This window comes from Bos indicus, chromosome 2, assembly GCF_029378745.1.
Source record: "Bos indicus isolate NIAB-ARS_2022 breed Sahiwal x Tharparkar chromosome 2, NIAB-ARS_B.indTharparkar_mat_pri_1.0, whole genome shotgun sequence".
NCBI lineage: Eukaryota > Metazoa > Chordata > Mammalia > Artiodactyla > Bovidae > Bos > Bos indicus.
Genome location: NC_091761.1, coordinates 39,273,109 through 39,291,530, shown reverse-complemented (window position 1 = coordinate 39,291,530; position 18,422 = coordinate 39,273,109). Strand labels below are relative to the sequence as shown.

The window sequence follows — 18,422 nt, the reverse complement described above, 5'->3', positions numbered from 1 at the left end:
TTTCCATGGTTATGCATGGATGTGAGAGTTGGACCATAAAGAAAGCTGAGCGCTGAAGAATTGATACTTTTGAACTGTGGTGTTGGAGAAGACTCTTGAGAGTCCCTTGGACTGCAAGGAGATCCAACCAGTCCATCCTAAAGGAGATCAGTCCTGGGTGTTCATTGGAAGGACTGATGTTAAAGCTGAAACTCCAATACTTTGGCCACCTGATGTTAAGAGCTGACCCATTTGAAATAACCCTGATGCTGGGAAAGATTGAGGGCAGGAGGAGAGGGGCATGAGATGGTTGGATTGCATCACTGACTCAATGGACATGGGTTTGGGTGAACTCCGGGAGTTGGTGATGGACAGGGAGACCTGATGTGCTGCAGTTCATGGAGTCGCAAAGAGTCAGACACAACTGAGCGACTGAACTGAACTTCCCAAATGGCACAGTGGTAAAGAATCTGCCTGCCAGTGCAGGAAATGCAAGAGACATGGGTTCCATCCCTATGTCAGAAAGATCCCTTAGTGTAGGAAATGGCAACCCATTCCAATATTCTTGTCTGGAAAATTCCATGGACAGAGGAGCTTGGCGGGCTATAGTACATGGGTTCACAAAGAGCTGGACATGACTGAGAGACTTAGCAAGCACACACGTATATATTTACATTTAGAGTGTTCAGTGTAAAGGCCATATAAAGACTGTAATCAGCTTAGACACAACAGTAGAAAAATGAATATAGATAAATTTAAAGTTAATATTATGAAAAAACCCTTATTTATAAATTTGAGAGTGAATTTTTGAATTGGTTTTTATTTTTTTTTTGACATTTCACTTTCTTATTGTTTATGTTTTAAAATTATTTTTTCTAGTTTTGAGATATAATTGACATACAGCAGCACACACTGTATGTTTAAGGTGAACAGCATAATGATTTGACATATACAACATGAAATGGTTATCACAAGAAGCTTAATGAACATCATCTCTTACAGATACAAAATTTAAAAAATAGAAAATAAAGTTCTTTTTTTTGTGATGAGAACTCTTAGAATTTACTCCAACAACTTTCATATATAGCATACAGCAGTGTTAATTATATTTATCACATTTTAATCACATCTCTACTACTTATTTATCTTATAACTGGAAGTTCATACTTTTTGAATGCTTTTATCCAATTCTCCCTCCTTCCACCAACCCTGCCTCTCAGTCTCAGTTTCAGTACAGTCCCCTCAGTTGTGTCCGACTCTTTGTGACCCCATGAATCACAGCACGCCAGGCCTCCCTGTCCATCACCAACTCCCAAAGTCCACCCAAACCCATGTCCATTGAGTCGGTGATGCCATCCAACCATTTCATCCTCTGTTGTCCCCTTCTCCTCCTGCCCTCAATCTTTCCAAGCATCAGGGACTTTTCAAATGAGTCAGCTCTTCGCATCAGGTGACCAAAGTATTGGAATTTCAGCTTCAACATCAGTCCTTCCAATGAATATTCAGGACTGATTTCTTTTAGGATGGACTGGTTGGATCTCCTTGCAATCCAAGAGACTCGCAAGAGTCTTCTCCAACACCACAGTTCAAAAGCATCAATTCTTCAGCACTCAGCTTTCTTTATACCCAACTCTCACATCCATACATGACCACTGGAAAAGCCATAGCCTTGACTATACGGACCAAGAAACTGTGGAAAATTCTGAAAGAAATGGGAATACCAGACCACCTCACCTGCCTCTTGAGAAATTTGTATGCAGGTCAGGAAGCAACAGTTAGGACTGGACGTGGAACAACAGACTGGTTCCACATAGGGAAAGGAGTACATCAAGGCTGTATATTGTCACCCTGCTTATTTAACTTATATGCAGAGTACATCATGAGAAATGCTGGGCTGGAGGAAGCACAAGCTGGAATCAAGATTGCTGGGAGAAATATCAATAACCTCAGATATGCAGATGACACCACCCTTATGGCAGAAAGTGAATAAGAACTAAAGGGCCTCTTGATGAAAGTGAAAGTGGAGAGTGAAAAAGTTGGCTTAAAGCTCAACATTCAGAAAACTAAGATCATGGCATCCAGTCCCATGACTTCATGGCAAATAGATGGGGAAACTGTGGAAACAGTGTCAGACTTTATTTTTCTGGGGTCCAAAGTCACTGCAGATGGTGATTGCAGCCATGAAATTAAAAGATGCTTACTCCTTGGAAGGAAAGTTATGACCAACCTAGATAGCATATTGAAAAGCAGAGACATTACTTTGCCAACAAAGGTCCATATAGTCAAGGCTATGGCTTTTCCAGTGGTTATGTATGAATTGGTTTTTAAAAAGTGATAAATTGCTTGTAAGAATCCTGAGCAAAATTATAAAACCTTCAAATTTATAATCTTACAAATTAGAAAAATGATATAAGTACCGATGTTCAGAAGATTTAATATCTATGGATGAACACTAAACAGAATTTCATAACAATAAATTTGGAAATCTCAAAGAAAAGAATTTTCTGAGAATATATATATTAGTATAACTGACAGAACTTTAACCAAATATATTATAACTTAAAATGAGTAAACAAACTGTCAAAAAAAACCCCTCCTCCCACTCAAGGAATTTGACTGGAAAAGCTTAAAAACATTCATCACACAATCAAGAATAGGTTAATTACTAATCTTTTAAATAATTTCCTGCATATGTACTAAAAAAGAAAGGTTTCTCAAGGTATTCTATAATTCTGAACTTAATTCAGGAAATTTAACATGTGAAAATATCAAATGCAGACTGTTCTTACTTATAAATATTAGAAAAAAATCTCAATATTTACAAGACAAATGTATCAGTATAATATCCATTGAATATGTAAAATTTGTTCTCAGGATAATAGGCTGGATCAATATTAAAAATCAATACTTCATTATATTAAGGGATCAATAGGAAAAATACTTTCATTAACTACCCATATACCACAAATATAGTGGATGAAAATACAATCATTATTGATTTTTTAAAAAATCTCTAAACCAAGAATAGAAGAATGAAGAAAATCTCAGTCTATCTCAACCTAAAAGCCAGCATCATGCTTTAAAAAAAACAAAAATTGGGAAGAAGACATACATGATTAGCATCACTATTATTTACTATCATTGTAGAACTGTTATCTGATGCAATCAGTCAAGACCAAAATATTAGAGAGATAAACACTAAAAATATGATTTTTGATTCATATGATAGTCTATACAGAAAATCAGTTAATTAAGATGGCAAATTATATTAAGCAAAATCAATCCTTGGCATAAAAAATGCATTAAAATGTGTTATCAATCAAAATACTCTTATGATGCTGATGGGGGCATGGTAGTGGGTGACAACAAAATCATTTTAAAATAGAACTACTAAAACACACTTTGAAAATTGCCATAAAAAGTATAAGCAAGAAAAATAATGATGGAGGACTTGCTTTGCTAGATGTGAAAAGAAATCTGACAAATATTTCAAAATGTATTTACAGGAATGATTACTTCAATCTTATTAGTAATGATAAAAATGAAAATAATAAGGAATTCATGAAATAAATTGTAGGAATCTATCTATGGGCTATTCTATGGTCACTAAAATAATGATATAAATCGATAGCTTTTGAATGGAAAGTATGTCTACTTTTACTGCTAGGTACCCAAAGCAAGCATATTCCAACGCGATTCCTTTTTTGAAATATAAAATCAGCATATATATTTTTTAAATATCTGAGAAGAAAGTAAGTTTGATGAGGATAATGGACATGGTCTATCTTCTTTTTTATAGTTTCTGATACCATTTACTAAGATCTTTTCAGTCTTATAACTTTAAAAATTACATTGGTTTTGAAATGAGAGTAATGAAAAAGTAATTTATCTGTTTTGCCTTTCTCCAGCTCATTTTAAAGCTCTTTTCAACATATTTCAAAGTGCCTCTCCAGTATTTCTTCTTTTTCCGCAGCGCTATTGATGTATAATTAACATATAACACTGTAAATTTAAGCTGTGGAATGTGGTGATTCAATGCACTTATCTTGCAATATGGTTATCATTGTAGTGTTAGCTAACACCTCCATCTCATCACATAATTGCCATTTCTTTTTGGTGGTCAGAATATTTAAGATTTTCTCTCAGTGATTTTTAAGTACACAGCACAGAGCAGTTAATCAGAATGCGGTACATCAATCCCCAGAACTCCTTCCTCCCTCTTCTAACAAGAAGTTTGTACCCTTTGACCAACATCTACCCACACCCGACTCCCTCCAGCCCCTAGTAACCACCATTCTGCTAGCTATTGCTGTGAATTCAACTTTTTAAGAGAAAAGTTGCTGTAGGACATGAAGGAGAGGCCAGGACAAAGTAATGTGACATGACTTTTTTCCTGACCTCATAGGAATAACTGCTAAACTTACATATTCCTGGAAACCTCTGGAAACTTCTTATGAATAAACAATGCAATGAAACAGGTAGGAGCTTACCTTAGGTAAACTGAAAAATTAAAGTGTGTTGTACTTCAAAGGTGAAAACAGCAATGGATTCTTGCAATTCAAAATTCCTTCCCTGTGTCTCTTAAAGCAATCTCTCTAGAAGAACAGCAAAAATTAAGACATTTTAACAAGCCAGAAATTATTGCTGAATCATATACAGTATTCTTGTAAAGGGGATGGCTTGATTTTATGTTAAGTGATATACCAGACCTTCATTGGAACTGACTTTATTTAAAAAGAAGCCTGTGCCTATCAAATTGCTTCTAATGTTAAAAAAAAAAAAAAAACCTTCATGGGAGCAAACTCCCACTGTGCTCTTCACTGAAAACTGAAGTCAGTAAAAAATAAAACAGGTTTCTGTATTCCACTTCAAATTTTAGATGTCTCTAAAAAGTTAGGGAATAGAGGCCATACAATTCTTTCCTGTGGTGATTGGAAGACTAGAATGAAACAGTTATTTTCTCAGCCACACTGTCAAAATCCAGTAGATTTTATCAACAGTGATATTCTTAATGAATTTGAAGGGGAAGGAAAAGGATTGTGAATAATTTTGATACTGTCTTATCTTTCAATAGTTGCTCCTAATCTTTTGAAAGATTTTCTATTTTTGACCTACATTCATACAGACCCTGCTGTTTGACAAAGCCTGTTTTCAAGTCTGATTCACAAGAGCATTGCAGGGACTCCAAGACTTGGAGGTAATTCTCCTAGAAATATAAAAGTTCCCTTTGGATAATTAACCACTGCCACAGGAAACTCGAAGAACCTAGAAATCTGACTTTCCAGGACAACATCAGTCTATTGCAAGAGTTGAGGAAACAAAGCCCTTCTCCCAGCATGCTCTTCACTGAAAACTGAAGTCAGTAGCCTGTGGGGATGAATCAATGGATCAGTGGGACACCAGAAAGCTAAGACAAACACCGGGAAACAAGATGCAATTACTGGATGTCTAAACTAACCTCGGGCAACAAGATACTGATGTTTGAATGAACCTTGCAAACAATTTTTCTCATATGACCTCAATATTTAGTTGCTTAAGATTACTGCTTTATGATTCTATTTCTGAGTAACTGTGCTCTAATTGCTTTCTCATCCCTCTTTTGTTCAAAGTCCACCTTAAGTATTACCTCTTTTCTCAATGATTGCCTTCTCTGAATTCTCATTTTTTATAGCATTTAAATAGGAATCAGATACTTCATTCTACTTTAATATTGTCATACTTATTTGGAGACACCAATAGATTATGTTATCACCAGACAAAAGACAAATGAATGTTTAGTAAATCACATACCTAGGATTCTGAATAATTTAGTAAAAGAATGAAACTTTGAGACTGATGTTTCTTATTTCATGACCTATATTACAAATGTTTTCTGGCTTTGCTCCATAGGTTTTCAAGGAGAGTCATATGTTGGTTAACAACCAGATTCAACCTTTCCACCAGAGAAATTCCTTTTTTATCATTTAAACATAAGGTTTTATGTGAGATTCTTCTTTTTTTTTTTAATGAGTCTTCTGCTCAGAAAAAAAACAAACAAAAACCTCCAGAAGCAATCACCTATATCTTTTTTAGTAGTTTCGACTGGTATTTATTTCTATATTCCTATTCAATAGATGGGTTGCTGCCAAGTCACTTCAGTCATGTCCGACTCTGTGCGACCCCATGGACTTCAGCCCACCAGGCTTCTCCGTCCATGGGATTCTCCAGGTAAGAACACTGGAGTGGGTTGCCATTTCCTTCTCCAACAATAGATGGGTAGTGCTATTTAAAAATTTTCAGTTTTAAACATCTTACCAGTCAGGGTCCCAGTATGGAGACAGAAATTATACAAACTGCTTCACCAGAAAAAATTAAACAATTGTTTGTTGTTGTCATTTAGTCTCTAAGTCATGTTAGTCAGGCATAAAGAGTTTTTGGCTAGATAGCTGCAAAAGCCAAAAGGAAAATTATCAAAGACGTGAATGAAGTCACTCAGTCATGTCCGACTCTGGGACCCCATGGACTGTAGCCTACCACACTTCTCTGTCCATGGGATTTTCCAGGCAAGAGTACTGGAGTGGGTTGCCATTTCCTTCCCCAGAGGATCTTCCCAACCCAGGGATTGAACCTGGGTCTCCTGCATTGTAGGCAGACGCTTTACCATCTGAGCCACCAGGGAAGTCCCAAAAGAGGTAGTGACTAAAAAAAAGCAGCTACAAACCCTATGTTTATGGGAACAAAGAGAGGGTCTGGAATTGCTAGAAGTTTGGAAGAGAGACCTCAAAGGGCTAGGACTACGATCTTAAAGGAAGAGGGGCCAGACTACTGGTGGGCCCCTGGGATATGACTGGTTTTGTAAGTGAGGCTAAAACAACAAACTGGATTCAACTGGGTGATATGCTGTTGTTAAGGTGAAGAATATTATTATTTATTGTCTTCCTGCTATGTAAGAGGAAGATTTCGTTCTCTTTCATTCTCTACCTCTTCATCCCTTTGCCTACTTTCTGTCACTCCTTTCACCTCCCTTCACCCCATATGTAGCACATACACAGTATCAGATCAGATCAGATCAGTCGCTCAGTCATGTCCAACTCTTTGCGATCCCATGAATCCTAGCACGCCAGGCCTCCCTGTCCATCACCAACTCCCAGAGTTCACTCAGACTCATGTCCATCGAGTCAGTGATGCCATCCAGCCATCTCATCCTCTGTCGTCCCCTTCTCCTCCTGCCCCCAATTCCTCCCAGCATCAGGGTCTTTTCCAATGAGTCAACTCTTCGCATGAGGTGGCCAAAGGATTGGAGTTTCAGCTTCAGCATCAGTCCTTCCAGTGAACACCCAGGACTGATCTCCTTTAGGATGGACTGGTTGGATCTCATTGCAGTCCAAGGGACTCTCAAGAGTCTTCTCCAATACCACAGTTCAAAAGCATCAATTCTTCAGCGCTCAGCCTTCTTCACAGTCCAACTCTCACATCCATACATGACCACAGGGAAAACCATAGCCTTGACTAGACGGACTTTTGTTGGCAAAGTAATGTCTCTGCTTTTCAATATGCTATCTAGGTTGGTCATAACTTTCCTTCCAAGGAGTAAGCGTCTTTTAATTTCATGGCTGCAGTCACCATCTGTAGTGATTTTGGAGCCCAGAAAAATAAAGTGTGACACTGTTTCCCCTGTTTCCCCATCTATCTCCCATGAAGTGGTGGGACCGGATGCCATGATCTTCGTTTTCTGAATGTTGAGCTTTAAGCCAATTTTTTCACTCTCCTCTTTCACTTTCATCAAGAGGCTTTTTAGTTCCTCTTCACTTTCTGCCATAAGGGTGGTGTCATCTGCATATCTGAGGTTATTGAGATTTCTCCCGGCAATCTTGATTTCAGCTTGTGTTTCTTCCAATCCAGCGTTTCTCACGATGTACTCTGCATATAAGTTAAATAAACAGGGTGACAATATATATACACATAAACGTACACAGTATACTTGTATCATTATCTTTGTTTAATCCAGAATTTTAGTGTTTACATTACTCAATCTATGTAAATATATTCACAGCTGAGCTGCATAATGGACTATGAATTACGTATGAGTGCAGAATTTATATTCCTTGGAGTTAATAATTTCTTGGTGTTTTGTCTGTTTGTTTATTTGCTTTTCAGTGCACTGCTCACTAATGCACTCTCAGTAGACAAGCTCATGCGGCAATACAAATTTTCCTTCAATGCACCCCCATGAATCCCCCCAGTCCATCTGATTTGGTTGTTCCCTCATCTGCAGCACCACTGTCCTCCTAGTATCTTATATAAGCACTGTCACTTCTCAGTGTGATTCTGCTTTTTGTATGTGGAGAGTGTGAAAGTTGCTCAGTTGTGTCTAACTCTTTACAACCCCATGGACTATACAGTCCATGGAATTCTCCAGGCCAGAATACTGGAACGGATAGCCCTTTTCTTCTCCAGGGAAACTTCCCAACCCAGGGATCGGACCCAGGTCTTCCAAATTGCAGGTGGATTCTTTACCATCTGAGTCACTAGAGTAGCCCTTTTTATGTGGACCAGGTTTTATTCCTTTTGGTTGGATGCTTTCCTTATTTTTAATGGACCACATTCTCAATATGTCCCTAGAAAAGGAACATAGAAGTAAAAGTTTTGAGAACCTAAATATCTGAAAAATGTAATTAATCCCTGGAATTAATTTTCAGCTTGGCTAGGTTTAGAATTTAACAGATCATTTTCTCTTTGAATTTTGAAAGCATTTCCCATAATCTTCAGATTTCCAGTAAGCCTATTGAATAGTACTATTTAGAGTCTTGATTTTTGCATGTGATCTGTTTATCTCCTCTGAGGGCTTCTGGCATTCTTGGTCTGGTACTACATTCTGAAATTCCATGATGATATGAGCTGAGGTGGTTTTCTTTCCACTCCCTCTTGCTAAGTCTTCAGTGGGACCTTTCAGTATGGAAATTAATGGCTTTTAATCCTGAATATTTTTATTATATTATTTCTCTGGTAACTATAGTTCTTCTCTGTTTTATTTGTCCCTACCTCCTGGAACTCTCGCTATTCACATATCAAACCTCCTAAAACAATTATGTAATTTTCTCCTATTTTTTAAATCTGTCATTTTAGTCTAGCTGTTGGGAAATATCTTCCACTTCAGTTCAGTTCAGTCACTCAGTCGTGTCCAACTCTTTGCGACCCCATGAATCACAGCACTCCAGGCCTCCCTGTCCAATATTAATTCCTGGGGTTCATTCAAACTCATGTCCATTCAGTCGGTGATGCCATCCAGCCATCTCATCCTCTTTTGTCCCCTTCTCCTCCTGCCCTCAATCCCCGCCAGCATCAGGGTCTTTTCCAATGAGTCAACTCTTCACATCAGGTGGCCAAAGTATTGGCGTTTCAGCTTCAGCATCAGTCCTTCCAATGAACACCCAGGACTGATCTCCTTTAGGGTGGACTGGTTGGATCTCATTGCAGTCCAAGGGACTCTCAAGAGTCTTCTCCAACACCACAGTTCAAAAGCATCAGTTCTTCGGTGCTCAGCTTTCTTCACAGTCCAACTCTCACATCCATACATGACCACTGGAAAAACCATAGCCTTGACTAGACGGAACTTTATTGACAAAGTAATATCTCTGCTTTTCAATATGCTGTCTAGGTTGGTCATAACTTTCCTTCCAAGGAGTCAGCGTCTTTTGATTTCATGGCTGCAATCACCATCTGCAGTGATTTTGGAACCCCCCAAAAAATAAAGTCAGCCACTGTTTCCACTGTTTCCCCATCTATTTCCCATGAAGTGATGGGACCAGATGCCATGGTCTTAGTTTTCTGAATGTTGAGCTTTAAGTCAACTTTTTCACTCTCCTCTTTCACTTTCATCAAGAGGCTTTTTAGTTTCTCTTCACTTTCTGCCATAAGCGTAGTGTCATCTGCATATCTGAGGTTATTGATATTTCTCCCAGCAATCTTGACTCCAACTTGTGCTTCCTCCAGCCCAGCGTTTCTCATGATGTACTCTGAAAGTGAAAGTGAAGTCGCTCAGTCGTGTCTGACTCTTTGCGACCCCATGGACTGTAGCCTATCAGGCTCCTCCATCCATGAGATTTTCCCAGCAAGAGTGCTGGAGTGGATTGTCATTTCCTTCTCCAGGGGACCTTCCCGACCCAGGAATCGAACCTGGGTCTCCCGCATTGCAGGCAGACGCTTTACCATCTGAGCCACCAGGGAAGCCTGATGGACTCTGCATATAAGTTAAATAAGCAGGGTGACAATATACAGCCTTGATGTATTCCTTTTCTTATTTGGAACCAGACTGCTGGTCCATGTCCAGTTCTAACTGTTGCTTCCTGATCTGCATATAGGTTTCTCAAGAGGCAGGTCTGGTAGTCTGGTATTCCCATCTCTTTCAGAATTTTCCACAGTTTATTATGGTCCACACAGTCAAAGGCTTTGGCATAGTCAATAAAGCAGAAATAGATGTTTTTCTGGAACTCTCTTGCTTTTTCGATGATCCAGCAAATGTTGGCAATTTGATCGCTGGTTCCTCTGCATTTTCTAAAACCAGCTTGAACATCTGGAAGTTCACGGTTCACCTACTGCTGAAGCCATTTTCTATTTTTCAAACATTTTATATTTATTTTTAATTTTCAAGGGTTTTTTGGTATTGTTTTATGAATGTTACTTTTATTTCTATGTAACATCTTTCATGGATTTTTAAGATGTTTCCATAGCTCATCAGTCAGTTCAGTTCAGTTGTTCAGTTGTGTCCAACTCTTGGCAACCCCATGGACTGCAGCATGCCAGGCTTTCCCTGTCCATCACCAACCGCTAGAGCTTGCTCAGACTCATGTCCATCTAGTCAATGATGCCATCCAACTGTCTCATCCTGTGTCATCCCCTGCTCCTCCCACCTTCAATCTTTCCCAGCATCAGGGTCTTTTCAAATGAGTCACTTCTTCGCATCAGATGGCCAAAGTACTAGAACTTCCACTTCAGTATCAGTCCTTCCAATGAATATTCAGGACTGATTTCCTTTAGGATGGACTGTTTAGATCTTGCAGTCCAAGGGACTCTCAAGAGTCTTCTCTGACACCACAGTTCAAAAGTATCAATTCTTCGGCGCTCAGCCTTTTTTTTGGTCTAACTCTCACATCCACACATGACTATTGGAAAAACCACAGCTTAAACTAGATGAATGTTTGTCAGCAAAGTAATGGCTCTGCTTTTTAATATGCTGTCTAGGTTGGTCATAGCTTTTCTTTCAAGGAGCAAGTGTCTTTTAATTTCATGGCTGCAGTCACCATGTGCAGTGATTTTGGAGCCCCAGAAGTCTGTCACTGGTTTCATTTTTTCCCCATCTATTTGTGTGAAGTGATGGAATCAGTTGCCATGATCTTAGTTTTCTGAATGTTAAATTTTAAGCCAGCTTTTTCACTCTCCTCTTTCACTTTCATCAAGAGTCTCTTTAGTTCTTCTTTGCTTTCTGCCGTAAGGGTGGTATCATCTGCATATCTGAGGTTATTGATATTTCTCCCAGCAGTCTTGATTCCAGCTTGTGCTTCATCCAGCCCTGCATTCGCATGATGTATTCTGCATAGTAGTTGAATAAGCAGGGTGACAATATACAGCCTTGACATAATCCTTTCCCAATTTGGAACCAGTTTGTTGTTCCATGTCTGGTTCTAACTGTTGCTTCTTGACCTGTATAAAGATTCCTCAGGAGGAAGGTAAGGTGGTCTGGTATCCCCATCTCTTGAAGATTTTTCCATAGTTTGTTGTGATCCACAGAGTCAAAGCCTTTGGCGCAGTCAATAAAGCAGAAGTACGTTTTTCTGGAACCCTCTTGCTTTCTCTATGATCCAACAGATGTTGATAATTTGATCTGTAGCTCATAATCTTATGCATTTTCATATTTAAAATTTCTCTATCTACATATCTATATATCTTTCCAGTTTCTTGCTTCCTATTAGTTGCTTTTGTGGTTTTTTTTGGTGTGGTTTCTTCTTTTGTTTGTTTTAAAAGTTGTCATTAAGGGTCTGGGCACCTTTGGAGATTAGCTACTATTAAAAAACAAAGCATGTAATAGCTGATTGCTGCTGCTAAGTTGCTTCAGTCATGTTGGACTCTGCGACTCTATGGACTGTAGCCCACCAAACTCCTCTGTCCATTGGATTCTCCAGGCAAGAATACCAAAGTGGGTTGCCAGTGCCCTCCTCCAGGATCTTCCTGACCCAGGGATCAAACCTGCACCTCATGTCTCCCACATTGGTTGGGTGGGTTCTATACCGTTAGTGCCACCTGGGAAAAATAGCTGATTAGAAGCTTTGTAATCCCCTGATAGGCTTCCTGGACATCTTCATTCAGTCTTGTGAGTATTTACACTTTTTGTTTTTATTTTGATATAACATCCTAAACATTTGTTTAAATTTACCCATAATTTTAGTTAAATTGTGTGCTTGTTTTCTTATTTTTCCCACCCTGTCCCTTTGAGATCACATTGCTTTTTCCTAAGTAAGTAATTGCATTGATTCTTTCAGTAATTCTCTGAATGAATATAATCATGTTTTATTCCTTCTTTATTTTAACAATGGTTCAGTCAACTGAATTTCAGGTTGACAATTTTTCTTAATTCTTTAAAGATATTACTGTATTATCTACTGGTGTTTTTGCTGAGATTTCCATTCATTGTAAATAATACACATTTTCTAATGTTTTAAAGATTTCTTTCCTTGATCTTTGATAATGCAGCATCACCCAAATGTTACTCAGTTCAGTTCAGTTCAGTTGCTCAGTCGTGTCCGACTCTTTGCGACCCCATGAATCGCAGCACGCCAGGCCTCCCTGTCCATCACCATCTCCCGGAGTTCACCCAAACTCACGTCCATCGAGTCAGTGATGCCATCCAGCCATCTCATCCTCTGTCGTCCCCTTCTCCTCCTGCCTCCAATCCCTCCCAGCATCAGAGTCTTTTCCAATTAGTCAACTCTTCACATGAGGTGGCCAAAATATTGGAGTTTCAGCTTTAGCATCAGTCCTTAGGTATATATATATATATTTATTCATCCTTTAGGACTTGTTAAATTTAAGACCGGTTTCTTTATTCTGGAAAGCTTTTACCTGTTATTTCTTTGAATATTTCTTTCTTAAAATTTACAGCATTTTATTCTAGAACTAATATTGGGCTTATATTGGAGCTTCTCAGTGTGCTTTTAAAATTGCTTTTTCATATTTTTATCTCCTTATCTTTCTGTGCTATGATCCAGATAAATTTCTGAGTATAATATTTCAATGCTCTTAATAATGTTTATTGTGATAAATTAAAATTTAATAACATCCATATTAATTCCAAGTTCTCTAACCTATTCTTTTTCATTTTCACCTGGTTTTGATTCATGTGCACCTGTTTTTATTTTATAGTTTTTGATTTATTAAGATGAAAGTTATAACTTATATCAGTAAGAACACTCAGCTTATTTATTTCAGATTAGTTTCCAGACTATTACTTAAAGTTATCTTCACCTGGGGTCAACTTATGATAGTAGGCTACTTTAAAGGACATATTTGGGGTTTATTTTTTCCCTTTCTCTCTCCCTTCACATTTCTCTTACTTGTGGTTTTTGAAGCTTTTTTCATCTGGCCTCTATGCCCCTAATACAGAACCAACACATAAGGCTCCTGTTCTATTGTGAAGTGGAAGATAGTATGTAACATTAGTCTGCTCAACTACTTTGTTCAATTTCTGGTCAAGGGATTCTCTTTGTTCTCCCATCACTCTAGGCTCAGCTTGTTATAGCACAATCCCAGTGGGATTTAGCAAAGGCTACTGATTTCAAAAATCAAGTCTGACTCTTCTTCTTCATCACATGAGGAACACTTCTAGTTTCCTTTGAACCTGAAGTGCCCAATTCTGATTGGTTTTGCTTACTTATATGCCTGAAGACCTAAAGTGCTACAGCTTTATGAATTTTTTCTTTTTTCTTCTTTAAAATTGTGTACCCCAGGGCTACTATTTATAATCTAATTCCTTAGTTTATTGTTTAATATGATGAAAAGAGTAGAAATGGACCTTAAAATATGATTTCACTGAACCTTGTGAAGAAACATTCCTATCTACCTTTTAGTGCAAACTTTCTGTGAATCCCATTGATCTTCTCAGTGGTAAGTCACCTCACTTCCCTCACTTCACTTCACTTCATCTCTAAACACTGGAAAAATATCGGTACAAACAGATGCCAGTTTTAAACTCATGACTTTATTTTCAGAAGAGAATTTGTTTCCTCTACTGAACACAAGTCTCTTAAGTGGCAGAGCTAAACACATTTCTAGAACTAGAAAAACTTCAGGATATAGACTGTCTTAATCAATATTAATAAGATTCAGTATGGCTATAGTAAGACCACTTGTATAGGTTTTAGTCTTTTGTAAAATCTCTGTAAAACCAGTGTTATAAAAATAGCAACTAGCTTTTTTTGAGTATTAATATGTCTTTTATATATAATTTATTCAGTGCTTAGTAGTAGTAGTAGTAAAAGTCACTCAGTCTTACAACATAGTTTTTACAGACCCTTTTAAATGCTAGAAGGAAATATGTCCTTAGTTCTCTTTTCCCAGAGGAAATTCAGGAAGTTAGTGACTCTGCTGGAGTTAGAACCCAAAATTGTATGATTCCTTAGCCCATGATCTTAATTATATTACTATGACTACATTGGTCCTACATGTCATTTGAACCCTTTTAGTCTTGACAGAAAACATTACTGAAACTTTAAAAATATTGATTCATGTAATTGGGAAGTCTTGGGGTAAAACTGGCTTTGTTTAATTGCTAAATCATGTCCAACTCTTTGCAACTCCATGGACTGTAGCCTGCCAGTCTCCTCTGACCTTGGGATTTCCCAGGCAAGAATAATGGAGTGGGTTGCCATTTCCTTCTCCAGGGGATCTTCTCCACCCAAGGATCAAATTCACATCTCCTACATTGGCAGGCAGATTCTTTACTGCTGAGTCACCAGGGAAGCCCCAAACTGGTTTCAGAACCGCTGTATATAGGTTCAAACAACACCATTAAGTTATGGTTTCTCCCTACTCCTGAGAGCCTCTCCTCCACAGGTTAGCCTTATTCTCTGGATCTGTATAGTAGCAGGATGGCTACAACAGCCAAAGCTTCACATCCTCTCAGGTTCAGGATCTAAGAAATAGATATTTACTTCCCGGAAGCTCTCTACTTTTCTTTAAAAATTACCCTGATGGTAGTAAGTTGGATCCTGAGCCCACCTGTTTACAAATCACTGAAGTCAGGGTAATTGACTGGGCTGATTGGTCTAAAGCTAGGTAAAATGTTTGCTCCATCTCTGTAGATAGGAAATGAAACCCTACACAAAGAAAATTGTGTGTGATAGCATTAGATAGGGGATAGCATTACTGCTCCCAAATCATCAGTATCTACCAGAAATCAGGAAGTGGTTGTTAGAGGACCACAATATTTGCATGTCCACCTGAACTGTAATTATTAGTTGAGAAAATTTTACTATTGAAACATATCATCTGTTAGCATCAAATGTCTCCTAAATCTGCAAGAGGAAATAAGATTTGCAAAATGTACTTTTGAGCTGGGAGGAATGATCAGTATTGAAAATATTCTTGGGATGATGTTGCTCTGGAAGCACAGTGTGAGGCAGTATTTCTAGTCTAGTATTGTTAGTATTGATGCTTGCTTTTTATTCTCATGAAAGAAAAGAGGTGGATGCGCAGCAGCAGAGAAGGAGGTGTGAGGGATGCTTAGCTTGATTGAGAAAGGTTAATTACATGTGAAATGAGGCTGGGATTCGGAAGATGTTTGCTCTAGATTTTGTATAGTGTTATATTAACACTGGGATTCTCTTTATTCTATTAACAAAATAAACTCATTTTGTTTGGTTTTATTTTACAGTTGCTTTAATCCCACTGAACATTTATACTATTATTTCATTTTACTAAACATTTGTGGATAGTAAAATACCTATAGAATTAAGCAATTGCAGGGTATTAAAGACATCCAGTTCTTACAGAGATTTGATCTGCTAATTAGCCACACCAATTTTATGGATCATTGCATCCCACTTAAAATGTATTATTATACATTATAATCTTTCCATAATGAGCTTTTATTGAGTGCATGGGCCAACTTCAGAATGACGTACAAGAGAAACTCCCCTTCCCCCACCTAGAAAATATGTTCATAGACCTGGTAAATCACAATTAACATTCTGTTGAAAATGGTCTTCTTGGCTTACTTGGGATCACAATAGAACATGCAAATACCTGAGGAGTGGAGAGTGAGAGTGCTGTCCAAGCAGGTTCAACGTAAGAGAAGGCTGAAGAGGAGGAAAGCCAACATCTAATAATTTATATTGATTGACCGAAGGTCAATATAAATTTATGAATAAAACATGTGAGGGTCAAATTTTCTTTTATGATCACAGTGACGTTATATAGTCTTTGTATTTCAGCCTTTCTGTTATTAAATGAAATAAATTAACATTTTCTAGATCTCGACAGGGATATTGATTTTCAGAATTAATTATTGACTTTTGAAATATATTTTTGAAACTTCAGATTTAACTACTTCTTCTTGAAAAGAATGATCAGACTGAAATGCAACTAAGTTAAACAGTGATAATCAAGAAATCACCCACAGCCTTTCTTTTCTATCCTTGCAAAGTGCTCACTGTAGAGAACCACCCATTCTTTGTATGGCTCTGATAAGACTCATGAATGAGTCCCTTATTTACCTATGACAGAGCCAATATAGACCCTCCAATTGTTCATCTCATAAGTGGTTAGATGGATTGTTTATTCTTACTGACCAGTTCAGTTCAGTTGCTCAGTCATGTCCGACTCTTTGTGACCCCATGAACTGCAGCACGCCAGGCCTCCCTGTCCATCACCAACTCCCGGAGTCCACCCAAACCCATGTTCATTGAGTCGGTGATGCAATCCAACCATCTCATCCTCTGTCGTCCCCTTTTCCTCCTGCCTCCAAACCCTCCCAGCATCAGGGTCTTTTCCAATGAGTCAGCTCTTCGCATCAGGTGGCCAAAGTATTGGAGTTTCAGCTTCAGCATCAGTCCTTCCAATGAGTACTCAGGACTGATCTCCTTTAGGATGGACTGGTTGGATCTCCTTGCAGTCCAAGGGATTCTCAAGAGTCTTCTCCAACACCACAGTTCAAAAGCATCAATTCTTTGGTGCTCAGCTTTCTTTATAGTCCACTCTCACATCCATACATGACCACTGGAAAAACCATAGCCTTGACTAGACGGCCCTTTGTTGATAAAGTAATGTCTCTGCTTTTCAATATGCTGTCTAGGTTGGTCATAACTTTCCTTCCAAGGAGTAAGAGTCTTTTAATTTCAGGGCTGCAGTCACCATCTGCAGTGATTTTGGAGCCCAGAAAAATAAAGTCAGCCACTGTTTCCACTGTTTCCCCATCTATTTGCCATGAAGTAATGGGACTAGATGCCATGATCTTAGTTTTCTGAATGTTGAGCTTTAAGCCAACTTTTCCACTCTCCTCTTTCACTTTCATCAAGAATCTCTTTAATTCTTCTTCACTTTCTGCCCTAGGGGTGGTGTCACCTGCATATCTGAGGTTATTGATATTTCTCCCGGCAATCTTGACTCCAGCTTGTGCTTCCTCCAGCCCAGTGTTTCTCATGATGTACTATGCATAGAAGTTAATCACGATGACAATATACAGCTTTGACGTACTGACCAGTTTGGACAAAATGCTCACTAACTTGACCAAATTTTAGTCAGGTTTTCTCTTTTCCACAGGACCCTGAACTTCGCCCCACACTTGAGCACAGGAACACTGGAAAGCTCCCTCCTTAATGGCCCATCCAGAGAATCAGCTTACTTCTAGGAAAGACTTTCCCTGTGCTCCCTCAGTGGTGTCTGATTCTTTGAGACCCCATGGACTGTAGTTCAACAGGCTCCTCTGTCCATGGGATTCTCCAGGCAACAATACTGGGTTGCTGTTTCCTACTCCAGGGGATCTTCCCAACCCAGGGATCAAAACCGCATCTCTTATGTCTCCTTATTGGGCTTCCCTGGTAGCTCAGTCGATAACAAACCTGCCTGCAATGCAGGACACCTGGGTTCGATTCCTGGGTCAGGAAGATCCCCTGGAGAAGGAAATGGCAGACCACTCCAGTATTCTTGCCTGGAGAATCCCATGGACAGAGGAGCCTGGCAGGCTGCAGTCCATGGGGTCGCAAGAGTCCGACACGAGTTAGCGGCTAAACCACCATCACCAGCGCCATGAGCCAATCAGCTATTTAGGCTCCTGGCCGGTCCCACACCCTAATACCAGGTGTAGTCCTTCCTGGCCTTTCCTGGCCTAGTTTACTTCTTATTACAAAAGCAAAGTTATCTACTGCCTGACCTTTGAGACTCTCACAGAGTTAATGATGGGAGTGTTTTCTCTA

At 38.8% G+C, this 18,422-nt stretch overlaps 1 non-coding gene across 1 annotated transcript; it reads right to left on the bottom strand.

The window, feature by feature from the left end:
• Positions 1–6,565: 6,565 nt before the first annotated feature.
• Positions 6,566–6,637, bottom strand: TRNAC-ACA (transfer RNA cysteine (anticodon ACA)). The gene has a single exon. It is a non-coding gene; the product is annotated as a tRNA-Cys (tRNA).
• Between the last annotated feature and the right edge of the window lie 11,785 nt (positions 6,638–18,422).